This window comes from Phascolarctos cinereus, unplaced genomic scaffold, assembly GCF_003287225.1.
Source record: "Phascolarctos cinereus isolate Bilbo 61053 unplaced genomic scaffold, phaCin_HiC Scaffold_2;HRSCAF=192, whole genome shotgun sequence".
In the NCBI taxonomy this organism is placed as follows: domain Eukaryota; kingdom Metazoa; phylum Chordata; class Mammalia; order Diprotodontia; family Phascolarctidae; genus Phascolarctos; species Phascolarctos cinereus.
In genome coordinates this window covers 31,326,377-31,346,539 of record NW_027555625.1, presented here as the reverse complement: position 1 = coordinate 31,346,539, position 20,163 = coordinate 31,326,377, and positions in this window count along the sequence as shown.

The window sequence follows — 20,163 nt, the reverse complement described above, 5'->3', positions numbered from 1 at the left end:
TGAGTAAGTCACTTTACCTCTTATTCTCAGTTTCTTTAGCTGTAAAATGAGGGAGTTGGACTCAATTTTTTGTGCCTCTAATTCTATGATATTGCAGGTATTTGGAAATAGAGCCTATTTAAAATACACTGTCTAACTCTTAAAAAAAAGCCTATGAATTGCCATTCCTTCTTTCTAAATTGCTGGTTTCCCATTAAACTGTCTTTGAGAGTAGCTATATGTTATTTGGCCAAAAACTGGAGGACTTAAAAAGATCATTTTTCTGCTTTTATCTGAAATGAGTGGTTGAGAAAACTTGTTTGGTAGCTGAAAAACAATGCAATATTTTAGGAAGGGGATTTTTAAAAACTACTTAAATTCTTTACATGCCTGGCCTTGAGAAACATGCCCAGTTGCATGTAATTTGATGCATTTCCATCTTAATTAGAGATCAAAATGCAAAACCCAGCCCTCTCAGACATTCTCTACATTTGCATATATCCCTTGAGAAGGTTATAGTATTGGTATTCAAGAAATGTTCTCTTGTATCACTTCTGTCTGGAACTCTTGTTAGGTGGACTAAAGAAATGAACCTAGTAGATCTGGATTATTCAATGTCAACAACTCAAATCTATAAGCAAAACAAAGTAGAGAATTGAGGCAATAATCCATGTACTTCGTGGAGGTGGGGAGAAAAAAAACAATAGTAACAGTAATTTCACTCCCATCATTTCAATACTTTTGATAAAATGTGTATGCATGTAGGTGTTTTGTAGGAGTAAAGGGAGGCACAGAAATTATGCAGATCACTATATTGTTTTTAAGCTCTAATTTAGTGTCAACTATAAACTTGTTTAGAATTTGAAAAACCTTATTTGTCCCAATATTGACTTTTCCCTTCATTATATTCATGACATAATTTAAGTATGCAATGTCCTCACCTCCCCTGCTGATTTCATTGCTGCTGTATGATGGTAGTGCATTATAATTTGGCATTTGCATCACACATTAATATTCTTTATTGCATAATCCATCAATTATCTGATTGAATCTTTCTAAATACCTTATGAGGAAGGCATCTTGGGGATTATTTTCCCTACATTAAATAGAATGAAATAGAGGTTCAGTGAGATCAAATCTTTTGTTCATGGTTACCCAGTTAATAAGTATCAGATAGGGTATTTGATCACCTGTCTCCATATCCCTTGCTATTTTTTTTTCCCTTAAAACAAGTTGCCTGAAAACAACTCTAGTATAAAAGTCAGGAGTCCTGGGAACTTGTCTCCATTTATATCCTTAAAGAAACAATTTACTCTCACTATGACCCCTCTTCCTTATCTATAAAATGCTGGCGTTGAACTAGAAATTTGCCAAGAAGTCATTCACTGTCTTGGTATCTCTTCATTATCTATATAATATTGGTGTTGAACTAGATGGTTTCTCAAGTTCATGAATCTGGAGAAATTCATCTGATTCTAGAGCTAGACAGCAAAGGAGATTCATCAAGTAATAAATCTCTAAGCTCCTTCTTAGTTTTATATATCTAGCATTTTAGAGTGAAGGCTTTATATAAGGGATAGTGATTGAGCTGAGCATTGAAGGATGAAGAGGTTAATAAAGAAGATAATGATGGTGGGAAACATTCCAGGTAGAAGAGTTAGCAAAGACAAAGACACAATTGTGGTGATGGACAAGAAATATCTTTGGGGGATAGAGAAATCTAGAGGAACAAAGGAGAACAAATAATTTAGGGAAAACATAGAGGCAGCATGATACAATGGAAATTGTGATAAACTTGCAGTCCTGGGACAGTGGTTTGACTGCCAGCACTGTAACTTTCTATCTAGTGACCTTGGGCAGGTTCCTTAACCTTCTATATCTCATCTTTAAAATGATTGGCAGAATCTGAAAAACACTGACACATCTTCCAGCTTTAAAAATTACTCTAAATTAGAAGTATTGTGATTCCCAAATGAAATAATGTATATAAAGCATTTTGTAAACCTTATAGCCCTACATAAATGTGAATTATTATTATTATTATTTGTTTTTGTTGCTGCTGCTGCTATTGTTAGCCTATAGTTACTAGATTTCCAGTCCTTGGTGATGTCATTTTTTGAACCTTCTACTGCATGCCTGTTGTGTTCAAGCAATATTTATATATTAATACAGGTGTGTGCTTCTAAATTTTTAACTGACTTGGAGGGGGTTGTATGTGCACACATACACTTTTAGATTAATTTAAATTATTACTTTCTTAAGTCTGATAATCCATAAAATATTAATTAAGCTCTGATTTTGCTTTCATTACTGGGGTATAAATGCTCATACTGAAAATATAACAATGGACTACGGATAGCAAAACTAATTAAAATTAGCCAGAGTTACATGTCTTGCCAACTATTCCGTATACTGGACTGACTATATGAATCAAATAAAATAATTGATGTAAAAAATAATTTACAAAATTTAAATTATATAAATTAAATAAATTACATATATAAATTTATCCATAAATTAAATTATATAAATCATAGGATTGTAGACTTAGGGCTGGAAAGAACGTAATAGGCAATTGAGTTAAACCTTTCATTGCACAAATAATAAATCTAGCTCTCCTGGTTAATAAAATTTCAAGGCAAAATTGGAACTTAGTTTTCCTTACATAAAGCCCAATACTCTACCCACTGTGCCAAAATGTGGTCTAGTCTTGGAGAGAATAGAAGAAAAAAAGGAAAGAGGAGAAGAATGTAAGCTCTTTTTTTTCGTTTTTGAAAATGTATTTAGTACAGTGCTTCATGCATGAGAAACACTTCTGTGCTTATTGAATTGAACATTTTGGGAAGAGAGGAGGTAACATAAGGAAAATTTCTGGAAAAACTTGAAAGTGCTATATAAATGCTAACTATTAAGGGCAATTAGATGGTACCACGAATAGAGCACTGGACTTGGATAGTAAGACCTAATCTCAAAATCTGCCTTAGACACTTACCAGTTGTGTGATGTCAAAGAAGTCATTTAACATCTGCCATCTGCAGTTTACTTCTCTGTAAAATGAGAATAATGATAGTATTCATATTAAAGAGCTGTGAGGATCTAATGAGCGATATATGCAAAGTACATTGAAAATCCAAGTGATGAAGTATGGACCCAAGCCTTTGCCCCTCACACCAAAAAGAATTTGGGTCTCACTTGTCTACAGGCCCCAGAAAAGCCTTAAACTTTCCTTGAACCTTTACCTGGTCAAGAAAGTCTAGCAGTCCCCAGAAGTCATTCTTATTCTTAACTGATCCACTGGCTCTTCCTTATCCCAGGGCCCTATCTCAGTTCTTTGATACCCTAACAAAGCCTTGTCCTCTATTGTCTATAACTCTGGGTTATATTTCCCATCCTTGATATTATCCAGATCCCATTCAACCACTTCCTTATCCTTGGGCCCCATCTTCTATTTCTTTGTTACCCTAACAAAGTCTAGTCCTTCATAGTCTATTCCAGGATGACCCCATTCAACCTCCCAGACACTCTTATGGAAATTCTCCCTAAATTCTCACTCACTCACCCCAGCTTCAAGATCCTCTTCCCAGCCTCACTTCCAGTCACCCCAAATTACTTGGCTGTATATAAGATTCATCCTGGTCACCAGGAGAAAAAAAAAAAGGATAGGACATCAAGAGTATGTTTGTGTGTATGTGTATGCATAACATATGCATATATGTATGCATATCTGTGTGTTTTTTTTCTTCATTGACATTGAAATGATAAGAGTGGAATGTGACAAAGTGTGACAGATTAGGAGTGGAGGAAAGGCAGATTGAACATAAAAGGATGTGAAGCATGGGAGGAAATAGGGTAGATTTTGGAGAAACACTGAAGCATATTTTGAAGGTGAGGACTGGAAAAATTAAGACCTGGTTTCTATCTCATTGTGTAGAATAATCTTTTAATTCTTTACTTTAGTCCTTGAAATCTGCATCTCTCTCTCTATCAATCTCTTCTACAAATCCTGCTAATTTGTGATGAAATTTTAAGCTATGTGTTTAGAGCTTCCAGTTTCTCATTTGCATTTTTTTTCAAAATCCTGGTGCTGCTTTTATAAAGTTCCCTGAGTTTCTCCTTCCCAGAACTGGATCCCCTAATACATTTGAGCAGGTACTTGTCCGTGAAAACCAAAGATAAATGGAAACCTTGATAAGTAAGATAGAGATAGGAACTGCACCCAATATTTCATTGTTGTGGAGAGGAAACTTCTACCAGAGGTGATTGCCATCTTCCCAACTTGCAGTGTTTGAGAAATGCCTAAAACACTGAGAGTTTGTGGGGCCTGCCTAAGGACAGCACTGTGCATCAGAGGAAGGCCTTGTCTCTCTTTCTGTTCTTTCTGACTCTTAGGTCAGCTCCCTCTTTAGTATGACACACTATCTCTCATATCTCTAGGAAGAAAATGAATGAATTTGGTCAGGATAGGCCCGTTACCACTATTGTATATACATCATTGTTTAATTCTTATAGGCAGGAATCAAAGTTTGCACAAAGCAAAAGTAGAACCAAAAACTGATAGACTTCATGCTTTTTTTTTTAACAATGGAGTGAAAGTAATGAATCTATGCAAAGATGTTAAGAGATTCAAATAATTAGGCATATAAGACTTTCCTGGTATGGTAGAAAAGGATGAAGCTAGAAGTTTGGTTCTAGGATTAAAGTCCTAACTCTACTATTAAATAATGGTAAGTAAGTGACCGTACTCTTGTCTTAGGCTACTCATTTGCAAAATGAGTCACAGTGAGGCATGCCTCATAGATTCATGACAAGGATCAGACAGATAAATTAGGCTATTTCAAAGTACAATGGGCTGTATTTTGCTGGAAGCTCTGAGTGGAAGCTTGATGACCAATTTTAGATTGTCTTCTTATAGGTATTCCTCTTTAAATATTGATTGGAGTAAATATTCATTGAATTCCCTTCCAACTTTGAGATTTTGGATTCCATGAAATATACATAGAAGTTCTTACAAATGTACCACTTTCATTACTTGTTGTGTTCAATGTGTACTTTGTGAGTAAAGACATAAATTTTAAGGAATAATGTATAAAGAATCATATGTAATGTTTGAAAGAACCAAATTCAACAACAAAAAATTATAATTCATGTATACACTTATTAATGATTGTGTCTAAAAGTGAGGGGAAAATGAAAGGCAGCTGAGTGGCACAGGACTGGAGTCAGAAAGATCTGTGATTAAATCTGGCCTCAATCATGTTTTAGCTGTGTGACTCTAGACAACTCTTTTATCCTCTGCCTCTATTTCTTTACCTGTAAAATGGGCATAATAATAATACCTACCTTCCAGGGTTGTTGTGAGGATCAAATAAGATATTTTAAAAGTACTTTGTGCAGTGCTTGGCAAATAGTGGATGTACCATATAAAAATTAGCCATTATTAAAGAAAATGAGAATAATATTAATGATACTATCTAAATTTCTCACAATAATCATCATGAATTGAATATCAAATAAGAGGGTCCATAGTATACAGAAACAGTAGAAGGACAGACACAGACACTCAAGACTATTGAGCTAGAGTTGGAGACCAATTTCTAGCCTTGGTTCTCTAAAACCATTAAGGGCAAGACTGTTGCTTCCCAGATAGCTGCGAAGGATCATTCCAAAATTTTGGCTCTTTATACTCTGTTTTGCTTTCCTTTCCACTATCATTACTTAATTGACTTGTGAAGGCTTTTCTGTCTCCAACACTTTCACTTTAAAGTAGAAGTACCTTTGAGAAGGTTAAACGTATTATGCCTGAGCATTTATCGTTTTTCTTGTAGGTCAATAGTTTAGTGGGAATCAGTCAACTATGAACCAAAGCAAGAATGGGACACGTGATCTTGGGTAGTACATTTCAGAAGAAGTAGAAAGGTAAAAGTGTTATTGAGAGAAAGTAGTGATCTTTCACTTGTGTTTTTACCATACTTTGTCATTGGTTTTGAGTCAGAGGACATGCATTGTATGCAAGATTTGCACCTTATTCTACGACCTTAGGGAAGACACTTCCCCTCTCTTTGCCTCAGTTTTATCATCTGTAAAAGTGAAATATAGCAGACAAGATTATTAGTGATATCCCTTCCTGCTCTAGATAACATAATTTCCTTTTAATAATCCACTTTTTTTCTGAAATGAAGTATCATTTATGTTGTCCTACAGGGTATCACTTCAAAATAATATCAGAACTGAGCTTTTGATTATATTCACATAGAGAACTCTCAGATGACGAAACTCCCTCAAATAATTGCAGTCACCATCTTCACAGCAATTTATAAGTCTCAGAGAGCTGCTGAGAGGTTATTAGTCTTACCAAGCATTACTAAGCCAGAAGATAACAGAGGAAGAACACCAACCTGGTTCCAAGGTCTGGTTTTCAAGGATAGCTCTCTATCACCTATTCTAATTTGTCTCCCTAGTTGAGCTTCAGAAAGTGAACTAATGTTGTAGGGAAAAGTTACTTCGATAAAGAGTAATGCACATTATTTTAATGAGATATCACTGTGTCATAAACAACAGTGAATATGCATATTTCAGAGGAACACAGAAAATGTGTGAAGTCAGATGAAAGGAAATTGTCAAGAACATAATACACACAATGACTAAGACAATGTAAATAGGAAAAAAGAAACAGTGGTTTGCAATTTTCATGACCTAGGTTGGTTCTTGAGAAGACTTCCCTTCATTGCAGAGGTGAAGAATAATGCTTTTAAAACATTGCATATACTGCTGGATATACTGGCTATATTCATTGGTTGTGGATGAACTGCTTTTAATTTTAATTTTAAATTTAAAGATGGTATATGGAATGGGTTACTGAGCAGAGCAAAGTGAAGGGATGTATTGGGCAATGAATGTAAATTTTTTAAGGCAGCAGTTAAAAAAAAATAAAGGATGGATCAAGTGAGCCCTAGACAAAATTGTAAATTTGGAAAGCCTCATCCTTACATACTCTTTTTACTGCAAAATAATTTTTCTCTCTCTCAAGGAGGCAATGTCCTTATTTTACCCAGTGATGAAAGGTGACCTGACATGGTGACTCATCACAGTCCCCAAAGAGTAATGATTTTCTTGGTCTTCTCTTTTAAAGTCATATATAACTATCTAGTATCCTGGGTTTGTTTGCAACTATTTAACAAAAGCTTATAATATAAGATAAATTCTCTCTCTTTCTATCCTCTTCCCCACCCATTGAGAAGACAAGAAATATAATGCCTATTACACATATGAAGTTGGGCAAAACATATTTCCATGTTTAGATTATCATTTTCACAAAATCATAGAACCTCCTGGTTTTCCTTATTTTACTTTACTGTACTATTATGCAGATTACTTTCTCTTCCTTGTCATCATTACCACATTTATATAGTACTTAATCTGTGCCATACACTGAGCACTTTACAATTATTATCCAACTTAATCCTTCTTTTCTTCTTCCTATTTGTTATTTTTTTTGCTCCTATTTCTTTGTCTTAAATCATTCCCCTTCTCCTTCTTTTCTTTCTCTTGAGATCCTTTTCCATCTCTGTGAAGCAATCTCCTTCAATTTGTTCCCTTTTTTTCTTTCATGTTGAATCTTTCTCCTTCAGCTTCTCAAGTCATTCCAAATTTCTTCTGCTCAGGTTCAACGTTTATCCTCTTCCATAATTCGCCACAGACAATGTCATAATTATTTCACCTTCAAATTCACCTTAAGTTTTTCCTTGGCTACTTCTCCAACTCACAGAAAGCCAGAAGTAGTCATATACCATGTAATTACTATTGATATGGTAGCTAAAGTACTTGACCTCTCTGGGAATAACTTTTATTAAAATATTTTTTTAAAGCGTACACTTCCAATTAAAAAAGAGAAACCCATTGTTAATGACCAAAAAGTCAGCATCAAATCCAAAAACATCTGGGTTCAAATTGTGCCTCCAATATTTACTGGCTGTGTGTCCTTAGGTAAGTTATTTAATTACCCTCACCTTCAGTTTACTCATGTGTAAAACAGAAAAATTGCACCTATCTGAAGGTGTTATCATTCTAAGCAAATAACACATATAAAATGCTTGTAAGTTACACAAGCACTATTTATCAATAACAATAATTGTTATTATTAATATAATTAGTGACATAACCTATCTAGACCATACCTCTGTTCTTAAAGCTGGATAAATCACATGTATCAAGACAAGCAGATCCAATTGTGTGTATTTCAGACACCTTTGTAGGCAGATGGGGGAGCTCTTTGGGGACAGGAGAGATTTTCTGAATTCCCTTATTTTACAACAGTTAAATAGATATCTAGTCCCATCTAGTCTGCAGATACATAGTGAAGAAATTGAGCTGCAGTTATTATTTATGGCTATTCCAATTTCCCTCTGACAATTGGCATTATAATTCCCTGATAGGTTTCTGTGCCAAGGGAGATGGCATGCAGGCATATCATTTCAGAGTGAGATATGCACTTGCCATTTTTCCCTAAGAAGCTGCTATAAAGCACTGCATAATCACTGCCTACTGATGATTTACATTCTGATATCTCATGTGGGAACATTCCCCAGAAAACATCTCATTTTTCTCCCCCTGCAAAGGGACGATCTGACTTGCACCTTAGCCAGGGGCAATGTACTTGGCTTTTGCCTGTGATATTTTCCTAGGTAGGCCATTAACACATGCTTTGACTGGTGCACATAAACGTTCATCAACAAAATGACATAATTATATCATTGCTCTTCCTTCTCTGAGCAAGGAATAGTGCTGAAGGGACAATGTGGTGTCCTAGAATGGGAAAAGCATGTTTTTGATTCAATCTGTTTATTGATTTTTACTTATTCTTGAATGAACTTAACTAGGACCCTTCCTCTCCACGACTCTTAATTTCCTCATCTGTCAGATGTGGGGGGTGAGGTGTACTAAATAAATTTTGTAATTCCTTCTAACTCCTAATTCCTCTGAGCCTCATCAGAGGCTCCTCTCATACCCCAAGATTAATTGATACTATCTCTACTCAGTTCAAGACTTTGTTTTCATGGATCATAGAGTTAGAGTAGGAACTGACATTTGAGGAAATTGAGTTCAACCCCAAATTTTAGAGATGAGGAAACTGAAACACTGAGAGGATAAATGACTTTCTCAAGGTCTTACAGCAAATAAATAACTGAAGCAGGATTTAAACTCCTGTCTTCCAGATACCCAGTTCATCTCTCCTGTCCCCAAAGAGCTCCCCCATCTGCCTACAAAGGTGTCTGAAATACACACAATTGGATCTGCTTGTCTTGATACATGTGATTTATCCAGCTTTAAGAACAGAGGTACAGTCTAGATAGGTTACCTGCAGACATTTCTACTAATGGACCCTGTTTACAAGACATGCCAATGCCAATGAGTGATTGAGTCAACATCAGGCATGCTAGTCATGGATTTATTTAGTAGATATAAGTCACAGGCTTGACTAGTGCTGACCAAGAAATCAGCTAGCCAGTGGATATAAGAGCATGAACAAACACCATGAAAATCAGTGTATTACAGTATCAGTAGACTTTGGTCAGAAGACGTAAGTTTTATTCTTGCCTTTAAATTGATATTGTCAATGATATTCATGTTACATGAAATACAGTTTAAGTATTCTATTATACATTCGGATGCAATACCTACTTTACAGATAGCATGATCTGGGACCATTTTCTTACCTCTGACAAATACTGGTGATGTGGGCCTAGGCAAATAATATAACATAACAGTTTGTGTTCTTGTTCATTTGTTTCAGTCACATGTGACTCTTTGTGACCCCATTTGGGAGTTTCTTGGCAGAGATACTGGAGTGGTTTGCCATACTCTTCTCCAGATCATTTTTACAGATGAGAAAACTTTGAGGCAAACAGGACTAAGTGACTTGCACAAGTTCTCACAGCCAGTAAGTGTCTGAAGCCAAGTGTCAGGAAAATGAGTATTCCTTATTCTAGGTTTGGCACTCTATCCACTGCACCACCCAGCTGCCCAACATCACAGTCCCCAATGCAACTCTCCAAGCGCAACAGTTGTATTGGTAGAGTGAACTTCCTTACTGGGAACTTCTTACTTCAATGAAACCACAGTTACTCGTGATATGCTGGCATAGAAAGAGAAGAAGAGAAAGGAATGGAAAAGAGGGAAGAGAAGGGAAAGGAACAAAGGATTTCTTAATTAACAAATTGAATATTCTCTTCCTCATCTGCTTTCTTAACTTCTCTGAAACACTGATGTTGTTGACCCCTTTCTTTTTTTGGAGACTATTTTCTGAGTTATTTTGATTATTATCTCTGGTTCTTCCTCCTGCCTGTCTGACTGTACTTTGTCAGTCTCTTTTATCCATATCATGCCAACTGACTGTGGGTGTCTTCCAAAGTTGTCTCCTGATCCTCATGCTCCTTTCTTTCTATTCTATCTCATTTGACAATTGCATTATTTATTATACATTCAATTATTTTTATGTTGATCATTCTCTGATCTATATGGTCAGTCAATCCATACATATTATTAAGCACATACTATGTGCAAGTTGGCAGCTATGTTTCAGTGCATAGAGCACTGGACCTAAAGTCAGGAAGACTTGAGTTCAAATCTGATCTCAGACACTTACTAGCTGTGTGACCAGGGCAAATCACTTAAACTTTGTTGAGGAAGAAATGGCAAAAAAAAAAAAAAACACTGCAGTAACTTTGCCAAGAAAAGCCCATGGACAGTATTGGCATGCTGTGGTCTCTGGACTCATCAAGAGTCAGGTGTTACTAAACAACTGAACAACATGTGCAAGGCACTATGCCAAGCAACAGTGATGCAAAAAGGTAAAAAGTGTTCCTTCATCTCAAGGAGCTTATATTTTAGTGGGGAAGACAACACGTGAGCAACTACAAACAAACATAATATATACAGGATAAATTTGAAATAATCAACAGAAGGCAGGCAACTGAATTAAAGAGGTTCTAAAGAGGATTTCTTTAGATGGCAGGATTTTAGCTGGAATTGAAGGAAATCAAGAAACCAAGAGACAGAGATGAAGAGGGTGAACAGTCCAGCTGGGACAAGAGGGAAAATGCTTGAAGTTGGGTGATGGAGTTTCTTGTTTTAGGAACAGCAAAGAGGCCACTATCACTGCATTGCAGAGTACATTCATAGGCTCTTTTCTAATCTTCAGTCCAACATCACCAACTTGCTTGTGATCATTTTGAACTGTATTTTCCATAGGAATCTCAAACTCAACATGTAGAATATAGAATTCATTATCTCATAATTATCCTTACTCCCAAATGTCCATATTTCTTTCTAAGGGACTATCCTCTTCTTAGTCACCCAGGTTTGTGAATGTCAGTGTCATCTTTGCCTTCTCTTCTTCAACCACCTCACAACATATCAAAAACATTGCCAAACACAGTAATTTCATTATTTACAATATCTCACACCTATGTCCTTTTCTCCTTACTCACATAGCCACCTAATCCCATACCACATGGACTATTGCCATAGCTTTCTAATTATTTGTTTTGTCTAAGTTCTCTCCCCATTCCAACTTATCTTTCACTTCCCTTCCATATTGATTTTCATAAACTTAGTCTTACCAGTGTCAATCCTATTTCCCTACTATTACACTTATTACTAATTACACTATTACTAATACACTATTCATTAAAATCCATTGCCTCCTGGTTGCCTTGAAGAGAAAATATAGAATTTAGTGTTTTTCTTTTTCATTTTAAAGATTTTCACCATGGATTTTCAGGAGACCAGAAACCAACAGTAGTACCTATCCTGTCTTTCATCTTCCCCCATTTTTGATATGTATGGAACAAATACCTGCTACTTAACTGATTACATAGTTTATAGAATGTATTACCAACTACATCCTTTCCAGTGAGATGGAGAACCACTGGGATTTTCATTCTGCTTTGTCTCTATTTTTTCTGCCCCACTGACAGCGTAATCTGATCTATTAACATAGCCTAAGGGAAGTGGGTCTCATCATTCCCTCTTGAAAGGAAGCTTCCTTTTTATGTGTTGTTTTACCCAGTTATACTGTGAGCTTCCTAAAAGTAAGGACTTTCTTTTCTATCTCCATGACTTAGCAAAATACTTGATACGCTTGCTGAATAAATGCATTCATGATTTATTCATTAGTTTACAACATGTCCACTACCTACCTTCCCAACCTTCTTACATTTTACACTTCACTATGCACACTATAATATAGCCAATAGAAAGGGCTTTTTTCTCTTCCTTGCATGAAATACTATATCTTCCACTCCTGAACCTTTGCATTGACTATTACCTATGCTAGGAATACACTCCCTCACAAACCCTTAGGGTCACTGTTTTCCTTTAAGGCTCAACTGAAGTACCATGTCACATTGGAGGTCTTTCCTAGTCCCTGTAACTTTGGTAACCATCCAAGTTTACCTTCAATTTACACTGGATCCATTTGGCATGCTTTGATTCAGGCATATTTTATGCCTCCATTACAAGGTAAGCTCCAGAAAAGTACGGGCTATTATTTCTTTTTCTTAACCATAATTACAATGCCTGGGACATAGTAACTATTAAATAAATGTTTATTGATTGTGAAGAAAATAAAATGAGCATTGGTAGCTTTGCAGTATCTTATGAAGGACTTAATACCACCATATTAGTTTGGAAATTATCATAGAGTCAAAATATTAGAAAGGGAAAGGAAATTGACAGTTATCTGGTCCAGTCATGCTTATAGATGAAGAATGTGAGACCTAAAGATGGGAAATGTCTGGTCCAGGTCCATAGAGCTAGAATATGAAACCAGGTCTTTTGCCTGTAAAACTAGCAGTTTTTCTTCTTTCACTATAGTCTGTTAAATAATCAATTAATCAACAGACATCTATCAGGTGTCTACTAGGTCAGGACATCTTCTAGTTGCTGAGCATAGAAAGTAAAAAAAAAATGAAACAATCCTTTCCCTCAAGGAGAACAATATCACAGTAGTTAACATGCATATATATGTATATATATGTATATATATGTATATATATATACATATATATATATATATACATATGTACAAGTTATTTTGTTTATAGATATATTAACTCATACTTAATTTTTCCATATATATATATATATATATATATATATATGTGTGTGTGTGTGTGTGTGTGTGTGTGTGTGTGTGTACTCTGTACTTCATTTATGTCTATATTTATCTATCTATCTGGATATATGTGTATAAAGTACAAGGTAAAAGGCGGGGCAGTATTACCAGCCAGATTCAAGAAAATGCTTTGTGTTGATCTGAATACTAAAGGAGGGAATTATAAAAGCATTAAGAGCCTGTTTAGGGAAGATTATTAAAATAATACTGATGACCCCACATCTCTGAGATAGAAAGTCATTAGAAACAAAAAATATATTGATTAGTAAAACAAGCACCTCCAGTAGGCAAATAAAACAATTTACCAAGAGCAGATAGCAATGAAAGAACAAATCACTTTGGACAGCTCCACCAATAGAAGTTTATGTGTATATATGCAGCTGATATTCAAAAAACAAACAAACAAAAAAAACCTGATCGATCTGTTTAAGAACTCCCAGAAGGGATTGGGAAATGGAAAATAACATTGGTGAGATAGAATTAGGGTGTGCTTAACAATGGCTAGTTAAAATGGTGGAGAGTTTGGGCAAAGGAAACTGGAAAACATAAATGAATAATAAGATTGATTCCTCCAGGAAAATTAACATTCTCAAGAGGCTAATAAAAATAACTGTCTATTTATCTCCTCTTCCATTCTCTGCAATCAACTTTACAAGGCCTCAGATCTGTTGGCACAAAGAAACCAAGAACTTAAATAATTACATATGTATTTATGTTGAACATTTATACTTAACTAGATTTCCTGAATAATTAAGATAATTTCTTCTTTACATAAAATTATTTGGATAATTTCTTCCATTTCCAGTTCAGGAAATGAGTCCTTCTTTTTTTCTTTCTTTCCTTGTTTGCTTTTTTCTCTTCCTTCCTTTTTGATTTATACCAACAGAAAAGATATCACAAGTCAATATTAGCAGGAAGTGTCCTCTAGTGTACCTAGCTTCTCTGTCACAGTTGAGCTATCTGTTAACCATCATGCCAGTCAACAACATGTAATAACAAATTTTTTGATATTCAAATAATGAAAAAATATAAATCAATTATTATTCTGATACTGGCAATTAGAAAGTATTCCCAGCTGAAGTAGAAGTTAAGAGAACCATGGGAGAAAGTGGCAATACCATCAGAACATGTCTCTAGAGATTTGAGGGGGGTTTGGGGAGAGGCTGTTTTTAGAGACAAGGAATCTGAGGCACATGGAGTTGGAATGACTTTTCAGAGATCAAACCACTAGTTAGTGTCAGAAGGGTGGTTTGAGTGCAGGTTGTTTGACTCTAGGGTAGGTGCACTTTTCATTGTGCCATACTACCCTCCCCACATCTTGTAGGTATTGCCAACAAAGGGTCACTAGTTATAGCAAGTGAACTGTTCAAGGAGGATTAACACCTCTGTTGTAGGGACGTTGCTGAATCCTTTTCAATGTTGCTCATCCACCTTTGGTGTCCACCTGCCACTCAACTCTTACATGTGGCTCCAGTAAGCTATAGCTTCCTGTGGAGCAGCCATACCCATTAAAACTGCCTTGGCAGATGTGCTAAATCATGTTGAGGGTAACCAAAAGACTTCAAATCCATTGGTGAGTCAGGTGAATGTTTACTCCAAGCATATGAGGACTTCCCCTGGTGGAATGGGTGGATAAGAACAATTTCTTTCATTGGCCATGGAGGCAGCTGAAACAGGGGCTGTGGGGCACTTAGAACTAAATCAGACTTTGAAGATGTCAAGATCATCCACTGCATACTGGGCCATTACCAGTGGTCTTGATTTTTTCTTGGCACTGGAATTGGAAGACTCTGGAAGAGAGAGTGGTGCTGAAGACTTTGTACAACTGCCTCATTTAAATCCAAATTCATGCTCAAGTTAAGACATCACTCCATGATGCTGTTGGTCCTCTTTGAAAACAAAGGATGAATGACAACAATGATTTTTATAGTCCTTCATATCTAGAACCTTTCCTGCATTTCATCCCCTACAACACTGTCACAATGGTCTCCCTGCTGGTCCTTGGATTATACACTCATCTTCCCACACTGTGAATTTTCCTTGGCTGTCTCTGGTCACTGGAATTCTCTTCCTCTTCATTTACACCTTCTAGCCTGACTTCATTCGTGTCCCCACTAAAACCTTACCTTATGTAAGAAGCTTTTCTTGTTCCACTTTAATCCTAGTGTCTTTCTTCTAAGATTTTCCTCAGTTTACACTATGCAGATCTTGTTTGGACATAGTTATTTACATGTTATTTCTTCTATTACAAAGTGAGCTCTTTGACAGCAACAACTGGCATATGTCTTCCTTTCTATCCTCAGCACTGAGTACATTGCCAGGCATAAAGTAAGTACTTAGTAAAGGTTTGTTGACTTGCCTTCACTAGTGATATCATGTTAATATTTTTGCATTCAGTTGCCACCAAGTGCATCAGCCCATCCAGCATGCTCAGACAGAGGCTCTAGGGGAAGAACCATGTGCTACTTTGGAAAAAAAAAGTAAAGGTGTAGAAGTCAGGAAAATGTTTCTAGACATGGCTCTGACACTGATTGGTTATGTAAGCTTGGATAACTCACAAACTCTAAACCTCCATTTCCTTTTCTGTAAAGTGGGAATGATCATAACTACATAAACTCTCTTATGGGCTTCTGGTGAAGATCAAGTGACAGAATACATATAAAGGGCACTGTAAGTCATAAAGCAGTATGTAAATTTTAATGAGAAGTGCTAGATTGCTTTCAGGAAATTGAAAATCTCCTTGAATGTCCCTAAGCTGTCCATGAAAAAAAATGACCCACATTTTAAATACCAGTATTCTAATAGAGTTGTCACATGTCAGAAAGTCTTGGAATAAGACAGTTTATTAAGAAACAAAAATGAATGTCCCACAAAGGGTAACACACTATTAACAATATGTGGTTATATATTGTCACTTCACATTGTCAGATAAAGGATTCTTTAGGGTTTCTTAAGGAGGCCTTCAACAGCTATGCAGCTAGGAGAGTTATGAATCCATTTTAGATAGAAGATCTAATTAAACATTTCTTAAATACATGCTATTTTAAAATAACTCTGAAGGTGTGAAGCTGATATAAACACGTCTGAACTCAATATGCTGAGAGTCTTATGGGAAAGAGATAGAGAGGCATGTACATAAATAATTATGATGCAAAAGTGAAAAAGAAAAATGAAAAGAAGTCTTAGGAAAATCCTCAGTTATCTGCTGTATGACAGAACCATTTCAGTTGGAGATGGCAGGGAAGGCTTCACCATAGAATAGGAACTTAGATTAGGATTGGAAAGCAGTAGAGGACTATGGAGAATCAGTTGCAGACTTGGGAAGGGAGGAAGAAAACACATAGAGAAAGGGAGGAAATAAATATAAAAGATTCATAAATTTGATTGGGATACATTATAGAATCAGAGAAAATGGGAGGAGGAAGGATTTCAGTGGCCCTTTAATGCAACCCATACTTTGCTCCTTCCCTTACACAAATCCATTCTAATGAAAATAAATCATTTAGTTATCCTGACGTTAATGGAAGAATTCCACTGAGACATAGTCTACTATCTTCTACTGTACTCATTCTACCTAAAGATACTTTGATTACTAAGAAGTTCTTTACAGACATCATGGTGTGAATTATTATCTCTAAGATGATTCCCAGATCTATTTATCCAACTGCAGTTTCCCTATCAAGATGCAGTCTTGTATCACCAACTCTCTATTGGTTATTTCAAACTAGATGTCCTATAGACATCTAAATCAACTTGTTGAAATCAGGACTAAGTATCTTTCATTACACACAAAACAGACACACACACACACACACAGACACACACACACAGAGAGACACACACCCCTCTTCTAAACTCCTATATTACTATCCAGACTTGTACCAACCTTCTAGTAACTCAGGTATGCTAACATCAATGTCATTCTTGACTCCTCTCTGTCTCTCATCCTGTGTATTAATTCAGTTGTTAAATCATGTTGTTTCATTCTTTTCAACAACTTTTATATCCATTCCCTTCTCTCAACTTGCCCAACCATGACTCTTATTCAGGGCCTCCTCACCTCTCCCCCGGGCTATTCCAATAACTTCTTAATTGGCATCAAATCTCTCTGAAATGCAAAACATGTTCCAAACAGCAAAGTAATTTTCCTAAAGAGTAAGTCTTAATATGTCACCCCTATGCTCAATGAACTTGAATGATTCTGTATTGCTATAAGTATCAAATATAAAGTTCCTTATTAGAACTGAAAACTCTTCAGAAACTGGCCCCTTCCTACCGTATCACTCTTCTTACAATCTATTCCATAAATTCTATTATCTAGCCACATGTTACTCTTTGTTCTTCATCATACAAGGGACTCTACTACCCACCTCCATGTCTTTGCATTAGTTGTCACTCATGCAATGTATGATCTCCTTCCCAATCTCTCATTCCTAGAATTGTTTCTTTTGAAACTTACCAGGGGAGTTTTCACAGTAACATAAAGTGCTTGTGTTATCTGCTGCTATCATCTACTTATCATCTACTGTGTATGCATCTTGTATCTACTATTGCATATCTTGCATCCTCTCATTAGAATATAATGAGGGCAGGGCCTCTGTTTTGCTTTTTTTTTTCTTTTTTACTGTATCCTAGAGGAAGAGTTTTTTCTTTTTCTTTTTTTGCTTTTGTTAGGAGAGATAGAGGGAGATAGAAATATAGAGAAACAGAGGGATGAAGAGACATGGAGAGACATAGAGTGAGACAGAAAGAGAGCTACGAAGACAAACAGGAAAACAAAAAGACAGACACAGAGAGATAGACAGATGGAGACATAGAGAAAGAGCAAGAGAGAGAGAGAGAGAGAGAGAGAGAGAGAGAGAGAGAGAGAGAGAGAGAGAGAGAGAGAGAGAGTCTAGAATAAACTTTTTGAAAATTTGTTGAAATTGAAGATGGTGGAGTAAAAGCAGTGACTTACTTGAGGTCTCCCTCAAGCCCCTCCAAATACCCATGAAAATGGCTCTGAACAAATTCTAGAGCAGTGAACCCACAAAAAAGATACAGCAAAACAAATTTCCAGCCCAAGAGACCCTGGATGGTTGACTGGAAAGGTCTAATGTGCCAGGTTGGGAAAGGAACTCAGTTCAGCGTTGGCATGCAGGCAAAGACCAAGCCTCAATGAACCTGGAGCAGGCCTTATGGACTGAATCACAGGCAGCTGTGGTGGTTTCCAGACTTCTTAACCCACAAACACCAAAGACAACTTAAAAGGTCAGTAGGAAAGGTATGTGACTACATTGAGAGAGAAACTCAGTCCCAGCCCCAGTCCCAGCGAGGTCCTGTGATTGTGGCTGCTTCCAGAGCTCTCAGCCCAAAGACAGAGGGGTAATCAAGTGGCTGATCAGAGGTGGATTGCAGAGATCTCTTTTGTGGTGCTGAGGCAGGATTCTCTTGCTTTGTCTGTGCTTGGATATGGGTCACAGTTCTGGGTGTCAGTCCTGGGGTGAAGAGGAGTGCTGGCATGGTGGAATTTGTAGAGGTGGTACAAAGGAAATTCTCCTCATTTCCAATGCAAAAGAGTACTTGTGGTCACTCATAGACCAGAGCACAGGGCAGGAAAGAAATATACACCTCACCCTTGATCACGCCACTTTGGAAGAACTGAAAACTTACAGGTCCCTAGAAGTATCTCTGAAAACAGCCGCACAAAACCCCTGAAGCTAAAGGGGAGGGCAGATTAGGGGAGAGGGTATTTGGAATGTACACCATCTTGGGGTGCAAAGAGGGATGAGATGACAGAAAATTTGGAACTTAAAATCTTGTGGAAGTGAATGTTGAAAACTAAAAAAAATCAATAAATTGGAAAAAATAAAAACAATAATTAAAAAAGAAAATGTGTTGAAATCTTCTGTCATTACTATGTAAACTTCTGTGTTTGTAATTATATTTTTGAAGTAAATACTTCCTCATAAATGCTAAGTAGACGGTTAGTTAAATGCAACTGGGGCCCCATTCCCACAACTGAGGGAACAACTCATGGGGGTTGAATCCATCAGAAAAGAACCTAGCTATGCCCAACTTCCTTTAGGATACAAGAGAACTCAAGATGAGGGGTGAAATATAACATACTTGGCCTTTAAGCTATGAATGCCAGGGTAGTTAATAGTTAGATAAATAATATATTCATTCATTTGTATCATCACTTCTGGAAGGACTTCTGGGAGCGAAGATGGTGAAGTAAGCTGTAAATTGCTCTCATTCTCCCTTAGAGACCTCTGAAAAACCCAGAAAATAGCACCCAGGAAAAATCCTAGAACAACAGAGCCAGCAAAAAGACAGGTTGGAGCAGTCATTTAGTCTGGGAAACTTGTTGAATTGCCAAGAAAAGTCCATCTCATTCAGGTAAAAGGGAAGCACAGACCAGGAAAGGAGGCTTCCTGGCAAGCCAGCAATAAACTCCACATCAGTAAACCAGCAGGATATCCTGAGCCCCAGGGTTGTGGAGCAGGCAGGTGCCAACATCAACACATTACATGTGCCTTAGCATAGACAGAGGAACCAGCAGCCACCAGCTCAGAGAACCACCACATGCACCAGTGCAGCCCTGGGTAGGCAGGCACCCTCCAACAGCCAGAACTCCATGTACTTCAGCATAGCCCAGGGCAGGCGGACATTCCTCAGTGGCCAGAACATTTCTGTGCTTCAGGATAGCACTGAAGAAATGCATAAAAGCCCCTCAACACATGCCAGATACAAGCACTAGGACTCCAGTTCAGGACCAGGTAGGCTGCCAGACCCCATATAGCCTCCAGTAACTAGTACCTGAGGCCTCAGCACAGAAAGTCAGTGACTAGACCCCCTGGCCCCCAGCACAAGAAGCTTGGGACAGTGCCTTATGCCCCAGAAGCAAAGCTGAACTTTAAAAGCTAAGAAACAGGCAAACAAAATGAGCAAAAAGAAAAAAAAATAAGTACTGACCATAGACTGTTTCTATGGTCAAAGCACAAACTCAGAAGAGGACAGCATTGTTA